Here is a 9616-nt window from a genome sequence, read left to right as displayed (position 1 = left end):
ATCTTTAGCAGACTAATTCAAACATGAAGCATAAAACAACCATTTGACTTCTATTACATTCTTTTTTAATCTTAAATAATTTCTTTATTTAATCACTGTGATTAAAAAATGTGTGTAGTCGGGTTTCAGTCATCAAATGTACAAGACTCTTAACTGGGGTAACTTTCCTGCCACAAATGTTTCACATTTCCCTCCTTCCCCATTCCTTGCCTGCCTCAGGACAGGCATTCTATTTCTCTCTATCGATGTCATGGTAGTTGTAAGTGCAGTTAGTTCTCTAACTGTGCTCACTGCTCTTTTGGTAGATGAGTGAGACTATTATATGTCTATTTCTTTCCCTCTGACTCATTTCACTCAACATAATAATCTCCATGTCCATCAATGTATAGGCAAATTTCATGACTTCATTTTTCCTAACAGCTGCATGATATTCCATTGTATAGATGTAACACAGTTCTTTAGCTATTCACATGTTGTCGGGCACCTGGGTTGTTTTTAGATTCTGGCTATTGCAAAGAGTGCTGCAATGAACATAGAAGTGCAGAAGGCATTTTTTGTATTGTGTTTTTGTGTTCCTTGGGTATATCCCTAGGAGTGCTATTGCTGGATTATATGGGAGCTCAATTTCCAGTTTTTTGAGGAATATCCATATTGTTTTCCAAAAAGGCTGGATTAGATGGCATTCCTACCTGCAGCGAATGAAACTTTCTTTCTCCCTGCACATACACTCATACTTGTTCTGATACTTTGTGATGTATGCCATTCTCCATTGTTATTTTGATTTGCATCTCCCTGATGATTAGTGATGTGGAGCATTATGTTTTCATGTGCTTTTTGGCCATCCGTATTTCTTTGAGGAAATGTCTGTTTATTTCTTCTCCCCATTTTTGATGAGGTTAGCTGATTTTTTTTTGTTGTTGTTGTTAAGTTCTTGTTAAGTCAGAACCTTGTATATTTTGGATAGTAACCTCTTATCCAATAGGTATTAGATGAATAGTTTCTCCCATTACTTGGGTGGTCTTTGTATTCTAGTCACTGTTTCCTTTAAAAAGCAGAAGCATGGGGACGGAGAGATAGCACAGCGGTAAGGTGTTTGCCTTAGATGCAGAACAACAGTGGTTCAAATCCTGGCATCCCATATGGTCCCCCCGTGCCTGCCAGGAGCGATTTCTGAGCATAGAGCCAGGAGTAACCCCTGAGCGCTGCTGGGTGTGACTCAAAAACCAAAGAAAAAAACAAAAATTAAAAAAAAATAAAAAGCAGAAGCACCTCAGTTTAATGTAGTCCCATTTGTTTATGTCTGCTTCCACTTGCTTGGCCAGTTGTATTTCCTTCTTGAAAATGCCTTCAGTCTCATTATCATGGAGTGTTCTGCCTATATTTTTTCAGATATATAGTTTCTTCTATTTATAGTTTCCTGTCTGATATGCAGGGTCTTTAATCCATTTTGATTTGACCTTTGTGCATGGTGTTAGATAGAGATCTAAGTTCACTTTTTTTGTATGTAGCTGACCAGTTGTCAAAACACCAATTGGTTTTTTTAATAACATCTTTAAGCACCTTGATATTTTATAATAATTTTTATTGTGACCAAAAAGTGAATAACAAATCTTTCACAGTAATATTTAAGGTACATAGTGGCAATGAATCAGGGCCATTCCCACCACCAGAGTTGTCTTCCCTCCACCCCTTTTCCCAGCATATCTCCCTCCTTTGCCCCCCTGAAGTGCTAGTGTAACTGTTCCCCTCTGAATATCTTTAAGCACCTTGAATACAGACATAATTGTAGTTGGGTTTCAGTCATATGAAGAACAACCCCCTTCACCAGTGCAACATTCCCATCACCAATGTCCTCCATTTCCCTCCACACCCCACCTGTATTAGACAGGCATTCTTTCACTCATTAACATTGTTATGATAGTTGTCAGTGTAGTTATTTATCTAAATGCACTAACCACTCTTTGTGGTGAGCTTCATATTGTGAGCTGGTCCTGCCAGACCTCATATCTATTGTTTCTGGGCATTATTACAATAATATAGTTTATTTTTCTTAAGAATCCATAGATGAGTAAGAATATTCTGTGTTTATTTCTCTTCCTTTGACTTATTTTACTCAGCATAATAAATTCCATGTACATCCATGCATAGGAAAATTTCATGACTTCATCTCTCCTGACAGCTGTATAATATTCCATTGTGTATATGTACCACAGTTTCTTTAGCCATTCGTCTGTAGAAGGGCATGTTGGTTGTTTTCAGAGTCTGGCTATTGTAAATAGTGCTACAATAAATATAGGTGCAAGGAAGGGATTTTTGTATTGTATTTTTGTGTTTCCAGGGTATATCCCTAGGAGTGGTATAGCTGGATCATATGGGAACTCAAGTTCCAGTTTTTTTTAGGAATCTCCATATTGTTTTCCATAAGGTCTGGACTAGGCGGCATTCCTACAGCACTGAATGAGAGTTCCTTTCTCTCCACATCCTCACCAGTACTGATCTTGTTTTTTGTGATGTATGCCAGGTTCTGTGGCATGAGCTGGTGGTACTTTATTGTTGTTTTGATTTGCATCTCCCTGATGATTAGTGATGTGGAGCATCTTTTCATGTGCCTTTTGGCCATTTGTATTTCTTCTTTGAGAAATTGTCAGTCATTTCTCCTCCCCATTTTTTGATGGGGTTAGATTTTTTCTTGTTAAATTCTGTCGGTACTTTAGATATTAGCCCCATATCTGATGGGTCTCAGGTGAATAGTTTCTTCCATTCTGTGGGTGGCTTTTGTATCCTATGCACTTTTCCTTTGAGGTGGAGAAGACTCTCAGCTTAATATAGTTCAATCTGTTTATTGCTGCTTCCACTTGTTTGGACAGTGTTATATCCTTCTTGAAGATGCCTTTAGTCTCAATGTTATAGAGTGTTTTACACTTTGTTCTACACGTTGTTCTATATACGTTATAGTTTTGGGTCTGATATCAAGCTCTTTAATCCATTTGGATTTGACCTTTGTGCATGTTCAACACCACTTGAAGAGGTCATTGCTCCTTTTTGTGTGTCTTGCCCTTGCCCCTGTATCAAAAATTAATTGATTGTTGCTTGGGATCATTCTTTGAATACCAAAGTCTATTTCACTGACTTGAAACTGTGTTTTATCACAATACCATGTTGTTATAATAACTATAGGTTTGTAATAATACAACTTAATGCTGGGAAAAGTGCTGTCTTCCATCTTCTTTTTTCTAAGAGTTGCATTAGCTATTCTTGGGTATTTATTGTTCCAAATGAATTTCAGAAGTGTTTGATTCACTTCTTTGAAGAATTTCAATCCTATTAGAGGGATTGCATTAAAACTGTACAATGCTTTGGGGGGTATTTACAATTTAATTATATTATTTCTCCCATTTTATGAGCAGGGTTTATTTCTTCATTTCTTTGTATTCTCTTTGTTGCTTGAAATATTGTTTTGTAGTTTTTTCTCTCTCTCTTTTTTTAGTTTTTGGGCCACACCCAGCAGCATTCAGGGATTACTCCTGGCTCTGTGCTCAGAAATCGCTCCTGGCAGGCCCGGGGGACCATATGGGATGCCAGGATTCGAATCACCATTGGTCCTGGGTTAGCTGTTTCCAAGGCAAACGCCCTACTGCTGTGCTATATCTCTGGCCTCTTGTAATTTTCTTTGTATAGGTCCTTCACCTCTTGAGTTAAGGTGACTCCAAGGTATTTGAGTCTCTGTGGTACTACTGTGAATGGGATTTTTAACTGTATATTTCTTCTCTATCATTATTTGTGTATAAGAAGGCCATTGAGGGGCTGGTGAGGTGGCGCTAGAGGTAAGGTGTCTGCCTTGCAAGTGCTAGCCAAGGATCAGAACTGCGGTTCAATCCCCCAGCGTCCCATATGGTCCCCCCAAGCCAGGGGCAATTTCTGAGTGCTTAGCCAGGAGTAACCCCTGAGCATCAAATGGGTGTGGCCTGAAAAACCAAAAAAAAAAAAAAAAAAGAAGAAGGCCATTAATTTCTGTGTGTAATTCTGTAGCCTGCCACTTTGCTATTCATATCTATTGTTTCCAGAAGCTTTCTGATAGTCTTTAGGATTTTCTAAATATAGTATCAAACACTTTCTCTGCATATATTGATATGATCATATGGTTTTTATTATTTCTTTTGTTGATATTGTGTATAATGTTGACTTGCATATGTTAAACTATTTGTGCATCTATGAAATGAATCCTACGTGGCCATGGTGTATGATCTTCTTGATGAGATGTTGAACCCTGTTTGCTAGGATTTTATGAGGATCTTTGCATCTGTGTTCATCAAGGATATTGGTCTGCAGTTCTCTTTTTTTTGTGGCATCTATGTCTGCTTTTGGTATCAGGGTAATGTTAACTTCATATAAACTAGTTGGGATTGTTTCTGTTTCTTCAATTTCCCATAAGATCCTGGTAGTATATCCTCCTGAAAGGTTTGTATTCACTAGTGAATCCATCTGGGCTTGGGTTTTGTTTTGGGGAAGACTTTTGATTACTATTTTAATTTTCTCAATAGTAATAGGTCTATTCAGATAAGACAGCTCTTCTTGGTTCAATCTTGGGAGGTAGTAAGAGCTCAATAATTTATCTATTTCTTCTAGGTTTTCTTGTTTTGTTGCATGGAGTTTCTTAAAGTAATATCTGATTACTCTTTAAATTTTTGTACTATCTGTACCAATCTCCCATATTTCATTTCTAATACAGCTTATAAAATTTTACTAAAACTCTCCCTTTCTTTATAAGTGTTCTTAATGGCTTATAGATCTTGTTACTTTTCAAAGAAACAACTATTGCTTTCATTGACCTTTCAGATTGTTGTCATTGTTGTTTATGCTTTTTGGGTCACACCCTTTGACACTAAGGGGCTACTCCTGGCTATGTGCTCAGAAATCGCTCCTGTCTTGGGAGACTATATGGGATGCCGGTGGAATCAAACAATGGTTCATCCCAGGTTAGCCTCATGCAAGGCAAACTTCTTACCGCTTGTGCCACCGCTCCAGCCCCCTAAGATTGTTTTTTTATTTGCAATTCATTAGTTTCTGCTTTAAGCTTTATTATTTCCTTCTGCCTATTTTTAGTTTATTTTATTGATCACTTCCCAATTTCATAAGATATGACATTAAATATTTATGTAGAGCCCTTTTTCCTTCTTCTTCTTTTTTTTTTGTTTTTTTTTTTTTTTTGTTTTGTTTGTTTGTTTTTTAGGTCACACCCGGCATTGCTCAACAGTTACTCTTGGCTCTACACTCAGAAATTGCTCCTGGCAGGCTCAGGAGACCATATGGGATGCCAGGATTCAAAGCTATGTCCTTCTGCATCTAAGGCAAACTCCCTACCACTGTGCTATCTCTCTAGCCCCCTTCTTCCTTCTTATGAGCTTGCAAAGCTATACAATTTCCATTCAATACCACTTTTACTGTATCCCAGAAGTTCTGATAATTTGTGTTTTTATTCTCATTTGTTTCCAGGAATCTTTTGATTTCCTCTTTGATTTCATCTCTGACCCATTGGCTGTTCAGTAGTGAGCTGTTTAACTTCCAGGTGTTAAAGTTTTTCCTCTGTCTATTTGTAATTCACTTCAAATTTCTGTGCATCATGATCTAAGAAGGTAGTACAATTTCTATCCTCTTGATTTTATGGAGATATGTTTTATGGGCCAGCATGTAGTCTATCTTGGAGGTTTACATTGGAGAAGAATGTGTATCCATATATCCAGTTTTCTGGGAATGGAGAGCATATATATATATATATATATATATATATATATATATATGTATATATATATATACACACATATATGTATGTATGTATATGTATATATAGTACTCTTTTCTATTTCTCCCTTCAGAGTCAATATATTCTTTTTTTTTAAAGGCTTCTCTCCTATATGAATTTTAATGTGCACAGTAAATTGTAAGGATTTATGAAGGCCTTCCCACGTTCGGGACATGAATAATGCTTCTCATAAGTATGAGTATTCATGTGCCTACTAAGGATAGAGGAATGAGAGAAGGCCTTCCCACTCTCCTGACATGAATAAGGTTTCTTTCTGACATGAATTTTCATGTGCACAGAAAGGTTTGAGAATTGAGTGAGGAACTTCCCACACTTCTGACATAAGTAAGGTTTCTCTCTAGTATGAATAGTCACATGCCTAATAAGCTTTGAGGATTGAGTGAAGGCCTTCTCACACTCCTGAAAAGAATAAGGTTTCTCTCCTGTATGAATTTTCCTGTGTGTATGAAGGGTTGAGAATCGAGTGAAAGCCTTGCTACACTCCTGACATGTATTGGGCTTTGCACCAGTATGGATATTCATGTGCGTAATATGCTGTGAAGATTGAGTGAAGGTCTTTCCACACTCCTGACATGTATAAGGCTTTTTTCCTGTATGAATATTATGTACAGTAAGAGATGAAGAGTGAAGGACTTGTCACACTCGGGACATATATGACATTTGTTTGTTTGTTTGTTTTTGGTTTTTTTGACATTTGTTTTTTGTCCCGACTTCCTTAGGATCACTCAGGTGTGATGGTTGACTCAGTGTGTGTCTACCTCATTGACCATCAGAGGAATCCTGTGTTACAGGGGTGTCTGAGGGCACATCATGGTACCGAACACATGGGAAGGGCCCCTTACCTTGCTCACGCATGGGAGTTCCATTCCATGGAGAATGTGCTTGTGAGTTGTTGACATGAGGCACTCAGAGCAAACACTTTTGATTGCTTGGCTCAAGGTGACCCCACAGTAAAGGACTCAGTCTAGGGAGTGGGGCGGAGTGGACTTTGGATTGCTGTTCCCAGTTGACTGGGTTTCTACAACGAGGATGCTCTCTTCACTCTGGCCTACCACAGAACAGATGATTTCCATTATGATGTGGGCCAGCAAGTTCCCTTGAGACTGTGTCCCACAGCACAGGGTCACTTACGACCCAGTGAGGCTTTCTGCTTCCCTGCAAACATGCCTCTCTGCAGCCTTCCCAGGTCTCCTTCTTCCAACCAGGAGATCAGTGCAGCCTTCACCCTGCAATGTCCTATGATCTGCAGGTCCTGGTAGGTATCCAGCATCACATCTCTGTAAAGCTTCCTCTGAGAGGCCTCCAGGCATGGCCACTCCTTTGGGGAGAAGCTTACGGTCACATCAGGGAAGGTTACCATGTTCTGGCCAAGACCCTGGAGCTCTAGGGCGATCAGAGTGGCCTCTCTCCAGCCGGCTGTCTGGAGAGAAAAGAAAAGCATTCCCCCAGACATCCCTGAGCCCGCGGGGATCCCCTCAACCATTATCACCTGAGCTTTGGTGGTTGCTGGAACTACAAGAGGAAAAGGACGAGTGGGGGTAGGAAAGCCATGGATTCTGTGACGTCACTGGGAGTTCTGTTAGAATTCTTAAAAGACCAGACTACAACATCACAGCAGACACTTCTTGGCCTTGAAGGAGAAATTTTTGTTTCTTCTTGACTTAGATCAGGTGATCCAATTTGCTGTGGTCTCCAGGTCATGTAGAGGAAGAGAGTAGGAACTGCTCAGATTAGATGTGCAGTGGCTATTTAATTTTTTCTTTTTCATTTATATATATATATTTATATATTTTTCTTTTTCATTTATTTATATATAAATATATATTTATATGTAAATATATTTATACATATATATATATATATATTTGTCACAACCCTGTGACTCAGAGGTTACTCATGGCTCTGTGCTCTAAAATAACTCCTGCAGGCTCAGTGCACCATATGAAATGCCTGCCAATATATTCTTTTTACGTTTTAGCCTCATTTACCTATTAAGGAGTTACAGGGTGGTACTGAAATCTCCCACTATTATTGTGCACTATTCCTTAAAATCTATCAGCAAATGTTTTAAATATTTTGCTATTCCCTCAATGGATGTGTATATGAGAGGTGTGTGAATTCTTCTAGAGTACATGTTCATTCATTATTAAGAAATATTCACCTCTGTCTCATAACATTTTTAGTCTAAAGTCAGTGTCATCTGATTTTAGTATGGCCACCCCAGCCATTTTAGGGAATTTTTTTTATTTCTTTTTTTTCTTTATTTAAACATCTTGATTACAAATATGATTGTGATTAGGTTTCAGTCATGTAAAGAACACCCCCCTTCACCAGTACAACATTCCCACCACCAATGTCCCAAATCTCCCTCCATCCAACCCCACCCCTACCTGTACTCTAGACAGGCTTTCCAGTTCTCTCATTCATTCACATGATCATGGTAGTTCTCAGTGTAATTATTTCTATAACTGCACTCACCACTCTTTGTGGTGAGCTTCATGAAGTGAGCTGGAAGTTCCAGCCCTCCTCTCATTGTCTCTGAGGATTGTTGCAAAAATGACCTTTATTTTCTTAAAATCCCATAGATGAGTGAGACTATTCTGCTTCTTTCTCTCCCCCTCTGACTTATTTCACTCAGCATGATAAATTCCAAAATCTGGAAATTTAGCTCCCATTCGACCCAGCTATTCCACTCCTAGGGATATACTCTAAGAACACAAGAATACAATACAAAAACCCCTTCCTCACACCTATATTTATTGCAGCACTATTCACAATAGCCAGGCTCTGGAAACAATCAAGATGCCCTTCAACAGACGAATGGCTAAAGAAACTGTGGTACATATATATACACAATAAAATATTATGCAGCCGTCAGGAGAGATGAAGTCATAAAATTTTCCTATACATGGATGTTTAGGGGATTTTTTTATTGCTTGAATGATTGTTCTCCAACCTTTTATTTTGAGTCTATGCTTGTTCTGACTATTCAGATGTGTTTTATGTAGGCAGACAAACATTGGTTCAACTCTTTGATCCATTTTGCCATTCTGTGTCTCTTAACTGATGCATTTAGTACATTGATGTTGGGAGAGATGATTGTCATGGGATTTAGTGTCATTTTTTTGGTAGGGGTTTGTTGTGTTTGTTGTGTTTACCTTGCCTTAAAGTAGACCTTTTAGTAGACCTTTTAAGCCCCTCCCCCAGTTGATTTTTTTTTTTTGGTTTTTGGACCACACCCGTTTGACGCTCAGGGGTTACTCCTGGCTATGGGCTCAGAAATCGCCCCTGGCTTGGGGGGACCATATGGGACGCCGGGGGATCGAACCGCGGTCCTTCCTTGGCTAGCGCTTGCAAGGCAGACACCTTACCTCCAGCGCCAGTTGATATTTTAAGGCTGGCTTTGTGTATATAAAGTTTCTGAGCTGTTGTTCATCCCTAAAATTGTTTTTATCTCTAAAACTTTGTATCCTTCCTTCAAATCTGAAAGTAAGTCTGGCTGAGTGCAGTATTTTAGGCACTACACTCAGAAATCGCTCCTGGCAGGCTCAGGGGACCATATGGGATGCCAAGATTAAAACTGCCGTCTTTTTGCATGCAAATGCCTTACCTCCATGCTATCTCTCCGGCCCCAAGGATGCTCCTTTGTATGTAATTTTCCATTATGATCTTGCTTCAGTATTCTATCCCTATCTGTGGTGTTCATCATTGTGACTAAGATGTATCTTGGGGTACTTTTCTTTGAGTCTCTTTTAGCTTGTATTCTTTGGGCATGCATAACTTGTTTACATGTAC

This window comes from Suncus etruscus, chromosome 15 (assembly GCF_024139225.1).
Source record: "Suncus etruscus isolate mSunEtr1 chromosome 15, mSunEtr1.pri.cur, whole genome shotgun sequence".
NCBI lineage: Eukaryota > Metazoa > Chordata > Mammalia > Eulipotyphla > Soricidae > Suncus > Suncus etruscus.
Note: the sequence above shows the minus strand (reverse complement) of the source record.